Source organism: Vipera berus, assembly GCF_964194415.1.
Source record: "Vipera berus genome assembly, chromosome: 3".
Classification (NCBI taxonomy): domain Eukaryota; kingdom Metazoa; phylum Chordata; class Lepidosauria; order Squamata; family Viperidae; genus Vipera; species Vipera berus.
In genome coordinates, this window is record NC_138204.1 from 23,129,273 (window position 1) to 23,150,093 (window position 20,821).

Sequence of the window (20,821 nt, forward strand, 5' to 3'; positions counted from 1 at the left end):
TTTGAGACATAGTAACAGAGTTCATCTTACATACAATATATTCTTTCATCAAGTGTTTTAATGTGTTTTTATGATTTCTCCAATATACAGTATGTAGGAAATCAGGCTTTTTATTTGCTGAATATTTTAATACATACAATCTACATTGTTAAGCTCTATACAGTAAAGGAATAGTATTCCCTTTGATTCTATTGTGATCAGAGCTTTCTTCTTTAGCTATCTGGTGTATAACTGATAAGCAAATTAATATACAATGACAAATTCCAAGTTAAAAACATGCAATCCAGCCATATTCAATTTATTAATATTTAAATAAAATAAAATATTGTGCAGCTAATATCAGGCTTGAAATAGCAAGTATGAAAAGCTTCTTCCAGTGGTTGTTGAAATTTTCTGTAGTGATTCAGTAGAAACCATAGTTTTTAGCTGTCAACATTCCTATTGACCTATTAATAGATTATATATTATAAAAAATAAATTTGTGTATAAATATTATAGGCAGTAACATATAATTAGGGGTTAGAACAAAAAATGTTACAATGTAGAATGTTCTTATGACAACAGATCAGACAAATGAATGAAGTATTCCGCACCCCATGTCCTATTGTCAAATATTTGTGGAATGTATGCTTTTCAATATCTACATCCATTACAAATGCTTTTTTTTCATTTCACTAACCAAGCCACAGAAAATATCAGTGTCATGGAAAGGGAACCTCACATGGTATCTCATATATCAAAGACCAGACATACCTATTATTATTGTTGTTGACAATATCAGTTTAAGACTGTTAAACAGCCAAAAGAACATTATTTTTTGCTATTTATCTATGTCGTGTATACATTTTAAAATACATTTTTTATTCATTTTCAGATATTATAGCCATAGGATATCTTTTTTTAAAAAAAATCACTTTTAATAAAAATAAAAGCCTGGCTAGCCACACTACAAACCAGACTGGAAACATGTTTTTTCTTGAGAAACTTGGCAAAGCCAAAAGACACACCTGAAACACAGCCAACCAGCACCTTGCACAGAAGCAAGGGAAAACTTCAAACTTTTAATAATAAGTAATCAGGCATGGTTAGAAATAAATGCATCTGGGTATAAACTGCTCCCATACCCCGAGGCTGTCCCCCTCTCCCCTCGTCACTTGGCTTCGCAGTGGCTGTTACCCCTGTTTACAAGCAGGAAAGCGGAAGCCGCCGCTCCAAGCCCCACTATCCAAGCCCAGCGCTTGCTCGCTCGCTCGCTCGCTGGCTATGGCTGAGAGAAGACAACCCAGCGGACCGAGACCCCGAGGATCGTCATGCCCGGAGTCCTCGGGCGACTTCTTGGGAGACGCTCCAAACTCCACAAGCCGAAGAGGCAGCGGGGCTGGAAAGCGGCTCTTGAGTTTCCTTCGGAGTCACCTCGCCCTGCAACTTCCCCGATGGCGAAGAAGCCCGCTCCCCGCCCTTCATCTCCCGCGTTCGCCCCGTCGCTCCAGAAACAGCCACCAAAAAGAAACTCGCAGGCTCCTTTCTCACCGCTCCCGACATCGGTGAAACACCCACCCCGAGGACTTCGGATCCGCCACCGGAGAGCGCCAAATTCTCTACACCAGCCCCTCCTGGCTGCAAGAAAGCCCTTCCTTTATTCGCCCCTCTGCGGGCATCTTACACACCCCACCGAACCGTCCGGGAAGACACAGAGCCCTTTCCCGGCACAATCTCCTGGGGACAAGGCAGCTTTCCCCCCCCCCCACACACACACATTTTCTTCTCATCGCCAAGCCCCACTTTAACCCCCCTCGAGCCCGAGGACGCCCCCCTGTGGAAGAGGCGACACGTCCAGGGTCGGAAGAACTAAGGTTGCCCTGCAAACTCTTTCACTGAGAAGAAGCAAGCATTCCTCACTGGAGACCCGCTACTTCCTCTCCGCCCCTTGCATGAGGGAATGCACTTACCGCCCCCGGGAAAAGCCGCCGAGCGCGCCTTCTGCTCCGCGTCTCTCTTGCCTTCCCCCAGCTCACACTCAGCTCGCGGCCGCCATTTTGATCTCTGTCTGGATTTAAAGTAGGAACCAGCCTCCTCAAAGAGCTGGAGCCAGTCCGGCAAGCGCGTAGTCATCTGGGACTTGTAGTTCACCAGTTTCCGCACCAAAGGGACACCCGGCTCGAAAAGCCTCTGCGACTGGCCTTGTCTCGCCTGAGTTCTCTCACGCCGCAATGCCCTTTGGGGTTTGTAGTCACTAAGCAATAACGTTCGTCCCGGCTTCTCCAAATCTTTGTAAAAAACGCTTTGAGAAAAGCGTGCGAATTAATCCTTTGCGTTCTTGGACATGCGCCAAAATTAATTTGTTGGTTACATATTTTGAAAATGTCAGCTGCCTGAGGCTTTTAAAAGAGGTCTGCGTTGGAGTGAAAGTAAAAATTTAACATAATTAAAATACCTTTATAGAACTAAATATTAATATCAAATTTAAAGCTAAAAATTTCTAAATTCAAATTATCAGATAAAGATTCACGAATCTTCATTATTTCCACACTGGATATCTCAGAGTCACTATCTAGTGGTTAAGGTGATGGATTAGCCTACTTCATAGGACTGTTCACATTTTTGGTATGGAAAGAAGTCCAACAAATGTTTTATACATCACCTTAGGCTTTTGGAGGAAAGGTGAAATATAAATTAACAAATATTCCCCAAATTTTACTATTAATTCACAGTTAGCACCTACATTATTGTATTAGGGATGAATTCTGATAGTCCTGATAGTTCTTTTTACCTTGAGTACAAGTAAAATTAGATCAAATCTCATCAAAATCTCAGGTTGCACTATACAGTAGTGGCCAAAATTGTGGCAACCTTTTGGGAAAAGTGTACAGTAGAAATGCCACCTTTTAGTTAAGGTTCCACCAATTTTTCTTCTAATTTCTTTATAACTGTAGCCTTGTTCACTTAATAATACTATTTTACATCGCTTTCTGGGCAACCAGTCAACTCTTTGCACCATTACTTTAATTTTATTATGTTTTACAAGCTCATTAAATGAAAGAATACAAAAAAAAAACCAACCAACTTGATAGCGATCACATAACACACTGACAAACGTACTCCTCTCAGCTTCAATACATGACATCAATAACTGAATCCTACTGTGATTTTGGCTCATTGCCAAAACAAGATGACATCTGACTGGCTCTCTACTGTAAACATTCATGCTCATTGGCTACAATCAGATGAAGTAAAGCTACCTGATATTAAACTAAGCAAGTTGTGCTTCCTTTTTCTGGTTATTTGGCTATAACTTTTCATAGAATACAGTACAGATAATTGAACAAACTTTGTTGCATTACATTCTTGATTAAATTATCTTTCTATTGATATACAATTTTATTTATTTTTTTATTTTTATTTTTATTCCATTTATATCCCGCCCTTCTCCGAAGACTCAGGGCGGCTTACAAGCTTAGCAGTAGCCTTCATTCTATGTATATGCCTGCTTATTAGGGCTTTCATACACCCTCCCAAGCAGCATTATTACAAAGTCAGCTTAATTGCCCCCAACAATCTGGGTCCTCATTTTACCTACCTCGGAAGGATGGAAGGCTGAGTCAACCTTGAGCCTGGTGGGATTCGAACCTGCACTAATTGCAGGCAGCTGGTGTTACTTAAGGAGGCATTAGCCCACTGCTCCACCAAGGCTCTGTTTTATGGTACTACTCCAAAAAAAGTGGTATTATTAGCCATCAAACCTCAAAAATACACTTTTCCAAAAGGTTTCCACGATTTTGGCCACTACTGTACAATTTATGGCACTGATATACTCTAAAAACATGATTGCAAGTCATAGATTCCTATAATAGCCAACCTTGACCACTCCACATATACATGGATTAAATCTTCAAATATTCCCAGCCAGAATGCATCACGTTGGGAAAGTATGAAAGCCCATCAGCAGATTTCATCATTTGCCATGGATTTCACATTTTTAAAAAAACCTTCTGAACTGTTAGTCTTCAAATCCAGGAGTTGAGCTAAGAATTACCAGCCATCACAGCCAAAAGTCTAGAGCTGTGGATGGGCAAAAATTTAAGGACAATCATGATGCAGAACCCAACTTCTTTTCCCCTCAGTCAAGTTTATTTTCTGTTGAACTAATAACAGGTCCTTTGTTCCACATTCCCTTAAAAGAGATTGATTAGATTCTTCAAAATATATCAATACATTCTAAATTCACCATCATAAATATACTTACTAATCAATTGCATGCAATGAACATCAATACAAATTTATAAGAAACAAATGTATGTTAAAACCCATTCATTTGTAGTTCAGCATACTAACTTTAAAAAAATAAACAGGAAACTTTGCTTGGGGTGCAATGAATTAAGGCTCCTTAATGTTGCTGTCTTAATACACATGTTTTGTGACCTTTTTACCACTGTTGTTAAGTGAATCACTGCAGCCGTTAAGTGAATCAGGCAGTTGTTAATTGAATCTGGCTTTACTCCAGCCCCCCTTTGTTTGCCAGAAGCCAGCTGGGAACATTGCAAGTGGGGTTCACATAATCCTGGGATGCTGCAACTATTGTAAATATATATTGGTTTCCTGAATTTTGATCACATGACTGTGGGGATGCTGTGATAGTCGTAAGTGCAGGGACTGGTTGTAAGTGACATTTTTAGTGCCGTTGCAATTTTGAATTGTTGTTAAATGAATGGTTGTTAAGTCAATGATTACCTGTATCAAGAAAAAGCAATTGGGGAGGGAGCATTCAGCTGAAGTATCCTGGAGGGAGTGCTGGTTAACAAAAAATAAAGGGTAATTTAAGGGAACATGACAGAAGTTTATAAATATGTAAATGGAGAGAAGAATTGCATTCTAATCAAGTATGATATTGCAACCTAAGGTAGCAGATAAGATTGCACCCACGCAGTTCCACTTACATAAGCAAAATGGGGTAACAGTTTTATTTTACTTCCAGTGCTGAAGGTAGGACAGTATTCTTGTCTGCACCTAAAAATAGCAGGTTAGTTTAGGTGAGGCAAGACAAACCATGTGGCATGCTTGACAGACTGGAATGAAGTCTAAGGGAAAACCTCTCCAGGGGCTGCTTTTGCTGACAATTTCTACTGACTGAGGCAGTTACTTCTCTCCACTTAATGACTGATGTCCAGGAAGCATCTCCTGCTCTTTAAAGACCAAAAAAAGATATAGATTCAGATTTGGTAACACTAAAAATAAACACACTGTAACCAAGAGGAATTAATTAGTCGTGACTCATTTGATTTCAACCAGCTTACCCAGGATATGCCTGCATTTGGATCAAACCTTTTGGCCTTGACAAAAGAAACAAGGAAGGAAATGTTGCAGAGAGAAAAGCTACAACAGTTCCTGGGTTTTATAAGTCAGGTTAAGCCCTCATACATTTAACAAACCATAACTGGAAGATTTGCACAACGTATTAAGCCAAAACTAGAAAAACCAAATTTGTCTTTAGCTACATACAGTATGAATCTAGTCTATGTATAAGAGATAAATCAGGAGGAGTTGGGGATATGGCTTTGCTGGCCACAAGCACCAAAGGATATGCTGTTTGCTCAGTCTCAGCTGTTCTGTATCAATATATCAATCAAGAAAAAAAGCTCTAAGATACATCCAGTTTTGCATTGTCACAATATAAAAAAGATTTAAGACTCTAGAAAGGGTGCAGAGAAGAGTAAGAAAGATAATTTCGGGGCCTGAAGGCAAAAACATACAAAGAACGGTTGCGGGAATTGGGTATGTCTAGTTCAGGGATAGGCAACCTTGGCTCTTTTATGACTCGTGGACTTCAACTCCCAGAATTCCTGAGCCAGCCATGCTGAGGGGAAAGGGAGAGGTTTCCAAGCTGAGCCATGCTTGCTCAGGAATTCTGGGAGTTGAAGTCCACGAGTCATAAAAGAGCCAAGGTTGCCTACCCCTGGTCTAGTTTAATGAAGAGAAGGACTAGGGGTGACATTATAGCAGGGTTCCAACATATGAGAGGCTGCCACAAAGAAGAGGGGTCAACCTGTTCTCCAAAGCACCTGAAGGTAGGACACAAAGCAATGGATAGTAACTAATAAAGGAAATAACCGACCTAGCACTAAGGAGAAATTTCCTGACCATTCCAGTAGAATAATTCTTCAGTGAAACAACTTGCCTTCAGAAATTTTGGGTGCTCTAGCATTGAAGGTTTTTAAAAAGAGATTGGACGACCATTTGTCTGGAATGGTATAGGCGAGGGTCTACTGCTTGAGCAGTGGGTTGGACAAGACATCCAAGATCCCTTCCAACTCTGTTATTCTGTTAATATAGTCCTCCAGTTTACCTTCAAGCAAATGCTGGAATACTGCAAAGGATAAGGAGCTATTAGCCATTGGTGCGGTCCTGTTCAAGAGTTTTGGAGAAGAAGAAGAAGAAGAAGAAGAAGAAGAAGAAGAAGAAGAAGAAGAAGAAGAAGAAGAAGAAGAAGAAGAAGAAGAAGAAGAAGAAGAAGAAGAAGAAGAAGAAGAAGAAGAAGAAGAAGAAGAAGAAGAAGAAGAAGAAGAAGAAGAAGAAGAAGAAGTAGTTGTTGGAAGGGACATTGGAGGTCATCTAGTCCAACCCCCTGCTCAGGCAGGAAACCCTATACCATTTCAGGCAAATGGCTGTCCAGTCTCTTCTTAAAAACTTCCAGTGTTGGAGCATTCACCACTTCGGGAGGCAGGTTGTTCCACTGGTTAATTGTTCTAACTGTCAGGAAGTTTCTCCTTAGTTCTAGGTTGCTTCTCTCCTTGACTACTGTAGTTTCTATCCATTGCTTCTTGTCCTGCTTTCAGGTGCTTTGGAGAATAGCTTGACTCCCTCTTCTTTGTGGTAGCCCCTGAGATATTGGAACACTGCTATCATGTGACCCCTCACCCTTCTCTTCGTTAAACTACACATACCCAATTCCAGCAATCGTTCCCTATATGTTTTAGCCTCCAGTCCCCCAGTCATCTTTGTTGCTCTTCTCTGTACCCTTTCTAGAGTCTCGACATCTTTTTTACATCGTGGTGACCAAAACTGGATGCAGTATTCCAGGTGTGGCCTTACCAAAGCATTGTAAAGTGGTATTAGTACTTCACTTGATCTTGATTCTATCCCTCTGTTAATACAGCCTAGCACTGTGTTGGCTTTTTTGGCAGCTGCAGCACACTGCTGGCTCATATTGAAGTGATTGTCTACTAGGACTCCGAGATCCCTCTCACAGTTACTACTATTGAGCAAGGTACCACCTATACTATACCTGTGCATTTGATTTTTCCTGCCTAAATGTAGAACCTTACTTTTTTCACCATTGAATTTCATTTTGTTAGATAGCGCCCAGTGTTCGAGTCTGTGCAGATCCTCCTGTATTTTAAGCCTGTCTTCTGGAGTGTTGGCTATTCCTGCCAGCTTGGTGTCGTCTGCAAATTTGATGAGTTCCCCATCTATCCCCTCATCCAAATCGTTAATGAAGATGTTGAAGAGTACTGGGGCCAGAACAGAGCCCTGGGGCACCCCACTACACACTTCCTTCCATGTAGATGCGGTTCCATTGAGGACCACACGCTGAGTACGGCCTGTCAGCCAGCTACGAATCCATCTGGTGGTGATGCTATCTAACCCACATTTTTCTATCTTATCAAGTAGTAGGTTGTGATCTACTTTATCAAATGCCTTACTGAAGTCCAAGTAAATTATATCTACAGCATTCCTCTGGTCCACTAATTTTGTCACTTGGTCAAAGAATGTAATAAGATTTGTCTGGCATGATCTGTTTTTGACAAACCCATGTTGACTTTTAGTGATGACTTTGTCTGCATCAAGGTGTTCGCTGATTTGTTGTTTGATTATCTTTTCCAGAATCTTCCCAGGTATTGAGGTCAGGCTGATAGGTCTGTAGTTTCCTGGATCTATTTTTTTCCCTTTTTTGAAGATGGGAACTACATCAGCTCTCTTCCAGTCCTCTGGTAGTTCCCCAGTGCTCCAGGATCTTTGAAAAATATAGTTCAGTGGTTCTGAGATCATGTCTGCCAGTTCCTTGAGAACCTTGGGGTGTAATCCATCTGGTCCTGGTGATTTGAACTCGTCTAGGCTGGACAGGTTTTCACTTACCATTTTCTTGCCTATCTTAACTTGCGTTTCTATTCTGTTTTTTTATGGCACTGGTTTTGCGATCCCACAACTTATCAGGTAGGTTGGACTGTTTTTTCCCTTTGTGTAAAGACAGATGCAAAAAACGAGTTAAATAGTTCTGCTTTCTCCCTATTGCTTGTCACCTTCTTTCCACTTTCCCCCACTAATGGACCAATCATTTCCTTAACTTTTTCCTTGTTTTTTATATGTTGAAAGAAGCTTTTTTTGTTATTTTTGACTTTGGTCGCAAGCCTTAGTTCATTTTGAGCCTTAGCTTTCCTCACTTCATCTTTGCAGGCACGGGCTATTTGCTGATATTCTGACTTAGTTATGTGCCCCTCTTTCCAATTCTTATACTTGTCCTTTTTATCTTTCAATTTATCAGAGAGTTCTTTATGCAGCCATGCTGGTTTCTTTTGAGAGCTGTTATTTTTCTTCTTTGTTGGTATTGTATTAGACTGGGCCTTTATTATCTCACTTGGTGCAGAGTTTGTCTCTCAGGTGATATCAGGGTAAAGTCCCCCATTAGTATTGTGATGTGCTTCTTACATACCTTAGTTAGCTGACTAGCAAAAAGTCCATCTATTTCCTCTGCTTGGTTGGGCGGCCTATAGTATACACCTATGGCAATGTCATTTTTTCCCCTTTTATATTGACCCAAATGCATTCAAGTTTACAGTTTTCGTCATTGTTGTGCTCTATTTCTGTAGAGATAAAGTTATTTCTTATATAGAGAGCAACTCACCTCCTCTTTTGTTTAGTCTGTTTCTTTTAAATAGTTTAAATCCCTCTAGCTGTGTGTTCCATTTGTGGGTTTCATCCCACCATGTTTTCATAATGGCAACAATATCATATCCACCCTCATTTACCTGAATTTCTAGTTCACCCTGCTTACTGTTCATACTCTGTGCATTGGTGTATAGACATTTGAGTCCTTTATGACTGACCCTGTGTTTATTTGCTGCATAACTTGTGTGGTGCCTGGCTTCCCCTATTTTCTTAGATATGAAAAACTTTATCAGGAAATATTTTGTAATACATATCAATGTCCCCTATTATGTGTTCTGAAGAAGATATATTATATTTAAAGCACTTGGCACAGAATCATAGAGTTGGAGGTTGTGGGAGTGAGACCCAGATTCCAACTCCCTGGTCAGTGCAGTAAACCAAATCAAAATATTTCACACCAATAGTATCCACTTTTTGCTTCAACACATCCAGGAAAGGGGAGTCCACTGCCACCCTAGATAATTAGTTCCACTTTAGTTGGTTTTCTTTCCCCTAATTTCTAATCACCGCCCTGAGTCCTCCGGGAGAACACCGCCCTGTTCACCGCCCTGAGTCCTCCGGGAGAAGGGCGGTATATAAATTAAATTAATAAATAAAATAAATAATCAGAAGCTTCCTACCTGTAATTTACATTTTTTTCATTCATCAAATAAAAAAATACATATTCTAACAAATAAAATAAGAAAATCAAAATGTGACAGGGACGATAGGCATGCCAGTGCACTTATGCATGCCCCTTTAGGGATCTCTTAAACATGGAGTGAGGACCACAGAAGTTAAGTTAGAATTAAAACTGTGAAAGTTAATGGCTGAGACAATGTTCATTATTCCATGTGCTACATGTGGCATGAGAGACAATATTTCTGACCTTTATCTGTGTAACATCCTTTCAGATATTAAAAGATAACTATCATCTTCATCTCAGTTGTGTTTTCTCAAGACTAAGCATACTTCAGTCTTTCTTCATAGAGATATTTCTAATGCCCTGATTATTTTTGTTGCCCTCTAAACCTGTTCAATTTCTCTGAATGCTTAATGTGTGAAACTAGTAACTAAACACAATACATGAGGTGATGTTTCACCAAAGTAGAACAGAGTGAACTGATTGCTTTTCATGATTTGGAAATTATGCTTCCGTTGAAACTGCATTTGCCTTTTTTGCAATCACATCACATCACTGTATCATACAGTAGTTTTCAGTTTCCCAACTTATATCTGTGCATTTGATTTTTGTTTCCTAAATTAAAAACTTGACACTGTTAAATATCATTCTGCCATTTGCAACCCCTTTATTGAGCTTTATTTCAGATTGCAACAGCCTTATCTAATTCCTCCAGCTCTTTATCCAAACAATTAATGAAAATACTGAAGAGCAGAGGGCTAACAAATAATCATTTGATGTGCTATTTGATACCTCTCTCCAATTTGGTGAGGAAAAATTATTGAGCATTCCCTCAGTGTAGGGGTCCCCAACCTGTGGGCCATGGCCTGCTAGTGAGCCATGAGAGTTTTGCAACCGGGCCATGAAACTGACTGGTGAGTGTGCATACGCGCATCCTCGCATGAGCAGCCGGTGAGTGCATGAGCGCATACTCCATTTGCATGAGCAGCAGGACCATATACATGCCACTCACATAAATGGAGTTGCACACGATTGTAGACTTGCCGACCTCTTGCACAGAACCATTCCTGTCCTGTCCCCCCTGCCAGTCCACAAAGATGGAAATGTTGGGGAATTCTGCCTTAGTATAAATTTTGAAGTGAAAAGTTTCTACCTAATTGCCATGTTATAAAGCCACTTAACTAACCCTAATGATCCTATCAGTGAATACTGTGTCAACTGTTGAACTCAAGATATATATACTACAATTACAGAATCCCCCAATCCTGCTAACCCTAAGAAACTTACCCAGGCAAAATATAATATTAATCTGGAAAGATTTGTTCTTGACAGACCCATGATGATTTCTGATATTAGCACATTGTTTTCAAATACTTACAGACTGATCTATTTCTGACCTTCCCTAGAATCTTCCCAAGTACAATGGTAATGTCAGACAGACAACTCCTTCTTTTCCTTTTGGAAGATACGGATAATATTTGCTTTCTTCAGCCATGTAGGACTTAATCAGATCTCTAGGATTTAAAAAATAATGCCTAAGGGCTTGCCCATTAGAAAGCTCCTTTGCTAAAATTTTAGAATCTTAGAGATTTAAACTAATTCATAATGAAGATATATTCAGCTGCTATCATTGTCAAGCTTAAGTCCTGCAATTTAGACTTGCTCTTCACAGTTTCCTGGCGGATCACACTGCTTTATGCTGGAGGAAACCGAAGCAAAATAGATGAATAGCAATATCATTTATTTATTTGTTTATACTGCCCACCTAAAGTAGGAAGCCAAAAGATAACTGGAATAACAGGCAAGTTTGGCCTTGGAGTACAAAATGAAGCAGGGCACAGGCTGATAGAATTTTGTCAAGAGAATACGATGGTCATAGCAAACACTCTTTTTCAACAACCCAAGAGACGGCTCTACACATGGACATCACCAGACGGTCAACACAGAAATCAGATTGACTATATGCTCTGCAGCCAAAGATGGAGAAGCTCTATACAGTCAGTAAAAACAAGACCAGGAGCTGACTGTGGCTCGGACCATGAGCTTCTCCTTGCAAAGTTTAGGCTTAAACTGAAGAAAGTAGGGAAAAGCACTAGGCCACTCAGGTATGAATTAAATCATATCCCTGTTGAATATACAGTAGAGGTGACAAATAGATTTAAGGAATTAGATCTGATCGACAGAGTGCCTGAAGAACTATGGACAGAGGTTCGCGACATTGTACAACAGGTAGCAACCAAAACCATCCCAAAGAAAAAGAAATGCAAGAAAGCAAAATGGCTGTCTGAGGAAGCTTTGCAAATAGCTGAGGAAAGGAGGGAAGCGAAAGGCAAGGGAGAAAAACATAGATATGCCCAATTGAATGCAGAATTCCAGAGAATAGCTGGAAGAGATAAGAATGCCTTCTTAAATGAACAGTGCAAAGAAATAGAAGAAAACAATAGAATAGGGAGGACCAGAGATCTTTTCAAGAAAATTGGAGAGATGAAGGGAATGTTTCATGCAAAAATGGGCATGATAAAGGACCAAAATGGCAGGGACCTAACAGAGGCAGAAGAGATTAAGAAGAGGTGGCAAAATTACACAGAAGAACTATACAAGAATGAGCTTAACGTCCCAGATAATCACAATGAGGTGGTCACTGACCTCGAGCCAGACATCCTAGAATGTGAAGTGAAGTGGGCCTTATAAAAGCTGAGCAACAACAAAGCTAGTGGAGGTGACAGTATTCCAGCTGAGCTATTCAAAATCTTAAAAGACAATGCAGTAAAAGTGCTACACTCAATTTGCCAGCAAATTTGGAAAACTCAGCAGTGGCCACAGGATTGGAAAAGATCAGTTTACATTCCAATTCCAAAGAAAGGCAGTGCCAAAGAATGTTCAAACTATCGCACCATTGCACTCATTTCTCATGCTAGTAAAGTCATGCTTAAAATCCTACAAGCTAGACTTCAGCAGTATGTGGATCGAGAACTACCAGAAGTACAGGCAGGATTTCGAAGAGGCAGAGGAACTAGAGATCAAATTGCCAACATACGCTGGATCATGGAGAAAGCTAGGGAGTTCCAGAAAAACATCTACTTCTGCTTCATTGACTATGCTAAAGCCTTTGATTGTGTGGATCATAACAAACTGTGGCAAGTTCTTAAAGAGATGGGAGTACCAGACCATCTTATTTGTCTCTTGAGAAACCTATATGCGGGTCAAGAAGCAACAGTGAGAACTGGACATGGAACCACTGATTGGTTCAAAATTGGGAAAGGAGTCCGGCAAGGCTGTATACTGTCGCCCTGCCTATTTAACATATGCAGAGCACATCATGAGAAAGGCAGGGCTAGATGAATCAAAAGTTGGAATTAAGATTGCCGGAAGAAATATCAACAACCTAAGATACGCAGATGATACCACTCTAATGGCAGAAAGTGAAGAAGAACTAAAGAGCCTCTTGTTGCGGGTGAAGAAGGAGAGTGCAAAACTTGGGTTGAAACTTAACATTAAGAAAACCAAGATCATGGCATCCGGCCCTCTCAATTCCTGGCAAATAGGTGGGGAAGAAATGGAGGTAGTGACAGATTTTATTTTCCTGGGCTCCAAGATCACTGCAGATGGGGACTGTAGCCAAGAAATTAAAAGACGCTTGCTCCTGGGGAGGAAAGCCATGGCAAATCTAGACAGCACACTAAAAAGCAGAGACATCACCCTGTCAACAAAAGTGCGTATAGTGAAGGCTATGGTCTTCCCTGTTGCAATGTATGGCAGTGAAAGATGGACCATAAGAAAGGCTGAGCGCCAAAGAATTGAGGCCTTTGAACTATGGTGCTGGAGAAGACTCCTGCGAGTCCCTTGGACTGCAAGGCGATCAAACCGGTCAGTCCTAGAGGAGATCAATCCCGACTGCTCTTTAGAAGGCCATATCCTGAAGCTAAAACTCAAATACTTTGGCCACCTAATGAGAAGGAAGGACTCACTGGAGAAGAGCCTAATGCTGGGAAAGATCGAGGGCAATAGAAGAAGGGGACGACAGAGAATGAGGTGGCTGGATGGAGTCACTGAAGCAGTAGGCGTGAGCTTAAATGGACTCCAGAAGATGGTAGAGGACAGGAAGGCCTGGAGGAATGTTGTCCATAGGGTCGCGATGGGTCGGACACGACTTCGCAACTAACAACAACAACAACAACTGCCCACCTTACTATTCAGAGTGACTCTTAGCAGCTTATAATAATATAGAAGCTTAAATAGAGAAGCATTTATAGAATTAAAATTTGCAATAATTAAATGTTAAAAAGAGTTTACATCAGAGTTACCTTGAGGTAAGATGGGTGGCCTATAAATTTTATAAATAAATAATAAAATACAACAACATGGATGGTTCAGGGGTGGGCTTTTGTCTCTCAGTCAATCAATCATTTCCAGGGTAGCTATACTTCTGGTATGCTTTTGTACAACATACTGATGATTTCAGGTGTATTTAACCATTATAAAAATGATGTTAAAATCAATAGAAAAATCTCCTTTGACTCAAGGTTTATTCCTGGTGACTTAAGAGTTCCCCATAGTTTTACTGACATTAGTACTGATATGACTGGCCACAGTCTTTTTCCAGGATATTTGTTCAACTTCACAGTCTTGCCATTAGCTCTGGATTTTCCTGGATCATCCAAGTACTAGCTATGTCTGACTTTGCTTCCATTGATGCCATCTGCCAGCAAATATAGGAAGAGTTTTTGGGTGGCAGGGTGGTAATCATGGCAATATCAGAGAAAGGTAATAGAACAATTTCTATTTTGAACATAAAATTTAAAAAAAGGAAAACTAAAAATTCTGGGATATTTCTGGCCCTTTCATTCTCTGCACCAGGACAAATAAACTATGGTCACAGTATCCCCACAATCACATGATCATAATTACTTTATTTATTTATTTAAAAAAATTATTGGCCACCCATCTTACCACAAGGTAATTCTGGGCAGCCTATGACATTGCAGCATCCTATCAATAGAAAAACCAGCCATAGGTTGCACATAGTGATGTGACATTGCACTTCACAATGTTGTGCAATTCACTTAACAATGGTAACCTAAAGAAAAATGTAGAAGTTCCATTGCTACATTTTACAACTGCATTGCTTAGTATAGGAAATTACTTCCCAATTACTGTCATTAAATGAGGACTATCTGTATATCTTTTCAAAGTATTATGCACATTGTTTCCAACTTATGTTTCAGTGTCCTTTGAGTTACGCCTTTTCAATTACAGTCACATGTGGAGCTGATATTTTCATAGGTGGTCCCAGAAGATTGGAGCTGGGAGGAAAGAGTTAGGAGTTTTCTGCATCTCTTTGCTGTATAATGTGGTTGTCTTCATTTTCAGTTTTCAACTGGTTGCTCAGCATCTGAGCTGACAACATAAACAGGAAGCAAGGATTTTTCTACCTGCTAAGGTCCACTGCAGATATTCTTCTGAAGTTCTTCCTTTTTTTTTCATCCTGTACATTAAGTTCTAGACTAGCCTCAGTAACTCACTGCCTCCCTTTTATTTAATAAAGTGTAATTCCTGTCCACCATGAAAGATAATACACAAACATTATAGTTATACAATCCCACTCTCATAGATTATAGTACAGTATAGGTTTTTTGGATTTTTAGGCTGGTGCCTTAACCACTACACAAACTGGCTCTCTTATAAACCCCTTACACAAACACTTCACTCCAGCTTCCCAGGGCAGATCCTCTATCCTTATAGACAGTGTAGGAAGAGAGCAGTGTTCATTTATACTAGCAAAAACATCAAAACGAATCGGATAGTAGCTTTTGCCTCCAACAAATTTTATTCAAAAGCATCAGGTTTTTCCCCCCGAAAAGTTCATAAAATCCTTAGCCCTTGAATAAAATGTGTCAGTCGGAAAAGGAGCTAGGCTGCCCTGATTTCCCCCCCCCCCTTCTATCCTTACGCCATCTCTGTTATTACGAATTGCATTTAGAATGAAAATTATTAGCCTGGGATTGCTGATGGCGCTTTCAATACCCTTTTCTGATCGCTCTGCAACGGTCTGAATAGGACAGGGGTAGGCAACCTTGGCTCTTTTATGACTCATGGACTTCAACTCCCAGAATTCCTGAGCCAGCATAGCTGGCTCAGGAATTCTGGGACTTGAAGTCCATGAGTCATAAAAGAGCCAAGGTTGCCTACCCCTGGAATAGGAGAAAAGAAAGCATGTGTATTCGCGCGCGCGTGCGTCTTTCTTTCTCTCTCTCTCTTCCCGTTTCCAGCGTTCAGGATGGTTAACAGAAAGGAGGATAATACGGTACTATGACACTGCCCTAGCCCTAATACGAACGCTTTCTGACAGGAAACGAAGGGTAGCGCGGATTCCGTTTTATCTTTAAGCCTTGCTCCGCCCCTCATTCCTCGGTTACCGTGGCAACCCCCAAAGTGGAGAGGGAGGCGGAGAGTTGCGATCGCGGTTCTCCCTCTCGAGGCTCCGTCTCGGTCGTTTGGCATCTATCTCCTTTAGGGGAGAGTGCGGTCCCTGCCTCCCCCAAAGTCGGGTCCATAATGAGCACCTGCAGCTGGGAAGAGAGCTGCTTGCGTTTGTGTGAGGGAAGGAATAAGTCAGTTAAATGCAGTACTTGGGCCAGGGGAGACGCATGGTAGGAATAGTGGATTAATGGAATACAGTAAGCCATGGTTTGAGTAATCGTGGTTAAACATGCAGCAAAAACAGCCCCAGTCATCTTCTGACCTTGTTCCTCCTTTAAGTCCATGGCCCTGAAATTCTAATTAAAGTCAGACTTGTGGGATAAATGGAATAAGGATGAAATCTGAAAACCACCTTTTCTTTTGTCTGCACTCAAATTCATTGGTTTTATAGCTCATCTATGTCTCTTGGAGCAAAAGGCAAACTCTACAGCATTTCTTCTTCAATATCCCTGTAAGATCAGTTAGGGAAAAAGATGTTGACCATCCACAGGCCACTCAGTGAGCTTTCCTGATTGAGTGTGGACTTCGTTGGTAGTCTCTTCAATTCTAGTCTGTAGAAATGTTGAAGCCCAGGAAAATGGAGACTGAGGGGACAGCCTCATGGCCTTCTGAAGTTTTGGATTCACTTCTTAACATTTCTAGTTAAGATGGCCAGTGGCAAGGAATGATGAGGTTGTAATCCTAACATTTTGCAGGTTTTGGTTCCTTGCTTCTAAGGAAGTCTGGTTGGCATGAATGTCCAAAGACATTTTTTTTTCTCCTGGTAAACTACCAAGTCTGGATCTGTAGATTGTATAGTTTTTATTATTTGCTGTTTTGTATCTTTTCCTGGTATTCTGGTGAAAAATACATTTTCATATTTGTTATCTTTCAAGCAGTGGTTCTCATATGCTTTGTTTGCACACTAAACTAAAAACCCTGATTAAGAAATCACAGTGACTGTCTTCATACAACACTTTGAGTTAAGTAACTATCACATTGTGCTGAAACAGGATGGTTTGATTTGTAGCATTGTAAGATATAAGGCAGTTTAGTTTTAGAATAGAATAGTTTATTAATTGATTAATCTTGCAACCTTATTGTAGGAGGACAGCACCCACCCCCCAGAGAAAGAAATATTTTGGGGAATATTAAAAAGGCAGAAAAGCAGGCCCAGTTTTTCTTAATAGCACCCAGTAGAAACTCAGGAAACCACCTTTTAGAAATACAGATTTGATAATCCCATTCAAAAAGACTGAGGCCCCATTCATGAGCAAATATTACCTGCAGAAATCCATTCAAGACAGGACCTTTTGAAATCCCTTGCAGCAAAACCGATAACTAACAATAGCAGAGTGATGGGATTAGAACCAGGAACCCCTCACCCATCCAACACAGGACATAGTCATCAGCCACAGCCACAGGGAAGCAGGACATAATAGGCTTAACCCACCACCATTAGAATACTAAAAGGGCACACTGAAACTCAGGTCAAACTTCATGCCACAGGAACAACTCCAAACACAAAAGCCCAAGAAGGTATGAAAACCTACCACTCCCAGCAACATGTGGTCAGCTGCTCCAGAGCCACATGTCTTGTGGTTCTGCTCTTCAATAAACTACAAACTTCTTTCTAAAACAGTCTCTATTTTGTTTATTCCCAGCTTGGACTGGACCCTGATGAAGATTTTTCTTTCAACATTATCAATAAGTTAAAAGGAAAATAATGTACATAATCAAGTTCCAGAATAGTTGGAAGCTAATATAGTGATAAAATACATATGTGATAATACAATAAGTTAGTAATCTTATAAATTAATCTCCCTTATGGTATACCCCAATTTGTTCAATGTATTAGCTCAACTCTCTTAAGAGTCCCCGGGTAGCCCTACCCATTATGGCTTTTATGCTGTAATGGCGGGTTGGAGGGAATCAAATACCTCCCGTGGACCAACAGGCCTGGTGAGTGGCAGCTGGCTCCCCAGTATCAACTGAAGGCGGAGACCATATTGGTTGGAACGGCTTCAGAAGAACAGCACACGGTGTGGTGGCAGCCACTTGAACAGCGTGTGCACAGCGGTGTAGAAAGCAAAGGGAAGACTACTATACTATATATTTCCCAGGAAAATCATGTTAATGGCAGCAAAACCTAACAATGGCCCCGAGTACGGGCACCCCTTAAATGGGGCAGGGGTGCTAAGAATCTCCAGGCTCGCTAGAAGCATGATAAACCCAAAACTTGGGTTGAAAAAGCATTTAATAAAATAAGACAGAGCAAACTATTAGAAATCCTGAAACAAGGGAGACTAGATGACAAAGACATCCAAATCATAAAGAATCTATATTGGCATCAGGTAGCAAATGTGAGGCTAGGCCAAAAATACTCAGCTGATGCAGAAATATGAAGAGGGGGTCAGACAGGGATGTATTCTGTCTTCACTGTTGTTCAATATCTACTCTGAGTCAATCTTCAACGACACACTGGAGAACATCGATGCTGGCCTCAAAATAAACAGTGCTTGAATCAACAATTTAAGATAAGCTGGCAATACAGTTCTGCTTGCCAGTAAGCATGAAGACCTTCAGTTCCTCATCAACAGAGTCACAGAAATATCTGAAAAATACGGCTTGAATCTTAACATCTCAAAAACCAAGATCATGGTCGTCAGCAAACAACCCGTTAATTTACCACCAATAAATTCGGAAGGAATGCCATTAGAAAAAGTTGAAAGGGTCATGCATCTCGGTTCTAATTTACATGAAAGCTGGGAGATGATCTCTGAAGTAAAGACAAGGACAGAAAAAGCTCGAACAGCATTCTTCAAAATGAAAAAGGTCTTCTGCAGTCATGACATAAGCCTAAGACTGAAAATCAGGCTTGTCAGATGTTATATTTTTTCTATCCTGCTCTATGGAATAGAGAGTTGGTCTCTGACAGAAGGCCACCTGAAGAGACTAGAAGCATTTGAAATGTGGATTTACAGGCGGCTGTTACATATAAGCTGGGTTGACAAGATCAGAAATGAGGAGGTGATAAGCCGCCTGGGAAAGCCAAGGGAAATCATCAAAACAATTAAAAAACGAAAGTTAGAATATTTCGGACATGTGATGCGACACCCAGAAAAATTCGGCATACTCCATTTAATCCTCCAGGGAAAGATTGAAGGCAAATGAGGTCCAGGCAGAAGAACATCATGGCTTCAAAATCTAAGGGACTGGTTAACTCAACAGAATTTTTTCGTGCTGGGCCCAGTGCTCTTCAACAAAGAGGGAGTCAAGCTATTCTCCAAAGCACCCGAAGGCAGGACAAGAAGCAATGGATGGAAACTAGTCAAGGAGAGAAGCAACCTAGAACTAAGGAGAAACTTCCAGACAATTAGAACAATTAACCAGTGGAACAGCCTGCCTCCAGAAGTTGTGAATGCTCCAACACTGGAAGTTTATAAGAAGAGACTGGACAGCCATTTGTCTGAAATGGTATAGGGTTTCCTGCCTGAGCAGGGGGTTAGACTAGATGACCTCCAAGGTCCCTTCCAATTTTGTTGTTGTTGTTGCTATTATTATTATTATTATTATTATTATTATTATTATTATTATTATTATTATTATTATTATTAAAAAAACAGGATCGTCAACATGATCGCCAACGTCCAGTAATGGATATGGCACAACAAGAAGAAGATTAGCTCAATTGCCTTAATTAAAAGTTAGCAGTTCTTCTTACAATGTATACATTAGACCCCAGGAGGAAATAAAATAATCTATAATTTGGTGCAGATTGGAAAATAGTTTGGTGCTTAGCCAACCAACTTAAAGATTTGTTTTTAGCCAATAACCGCATGTCAGTTTGAGCACTGATATCTAGGTGTCTGTGTTTAAAACGTCTCTTGCCTGGGAAGCTGTTGAGAGTAAATGCTGTGTAGAAAACCTATACTGTGTAATAACTTTGATAAATCTGCTCATCCAGGAATTGGGCTCAGCCATAGTTGTCTGTTCTGCTAAGCATCTTTTGGAAAATCATACAGGGTCCATAAAGTGGATCTTCTGCTGGTATATGAAAACTTTAATTATTAAATGACTGTATGGAATGGATATCTGTTTCTACCCTGACTGCAGGGGCAGAGTACTTATCAGTTCCCAATAAGCATCTTAAAAATTGGGTCAACTTGTTCAGGAAGGATAAAACCCAGCTATTCTACACTATAGGTCAGCATTGGGAGTTTGGTTTTAATTTAGTACAAGTAGTCCTTGATTTATAACCATTCATTCAGTGACATTTCAAAGTTACAGTGGCACTAAAAAAAGTGACATGGCCTTTTTTTCACACTTACTGTACAACTGTTGCATCATATGTATATAGTCATGTGATCAGAATTCAGAGGCTTGGCAATTGGCTCCTATTTATGACAGTTGCAGTGTCCAAGGGTCATGTGATCACCTTTTGCAACCTTCTGACAAATAAAGTCAATGTGGAAGCCAAATTCACTTAACAACCATGTTACTAACTTAACAGCTGCAATGATTCAGTTAACCAATATGGCAAGAAAGGTTGTAAAATGAGGCACAACTCACTTAACAAACATAACTTAGCAACTCATTTAACTTAGTCTCACTTAGCAACATAAATTTTAGGCTCAATTGTGGTCATGATTTGAGGACTACCCGTATTGCAGCTTGTAGACCATAGTTTGATTTAGTTTGTTGTATGAACATAACTTTAGTCAAACAGGGAACCTAGAGCTCATGGAAAATTGCTGTTTAAGACTTTTAGGTATATGTAGTAATTGAACTACCTTTCCA

General features: G+C 40.3%; 1 protein-coding gene across 8 annotated transcripts in view; it reads right to left on the reverse strand.

Annotated features, from left to right (window-relative positions):
• Positions 1 to 2,080, reverse strand: part of NCOA3 (nuclear receptor coactivator 3) — a 110,446-nt gene extending 108,366 nt beyond the window's left edge. For 5 of the 8 annotated variants that reach the window (XR_014026208.1, XM_081326046.1, XM_081326045.1 and 2 more), the window contains exon 1: positions 1,950 to 2,080. The gene's annotated coding sequence lies outside the window, so the exon portion shown is untranslated. The remainder of the gene's footprint in view (positions 1 to 1,949) is intronic. The other 3 variants (XM_081326041.1, XM_081326040.1, XM_081326042.1) reach the window with 3 other exon arrangements.
• Positions 2,081 to 20,821: the final 18,741 nt, after the last annotated feature.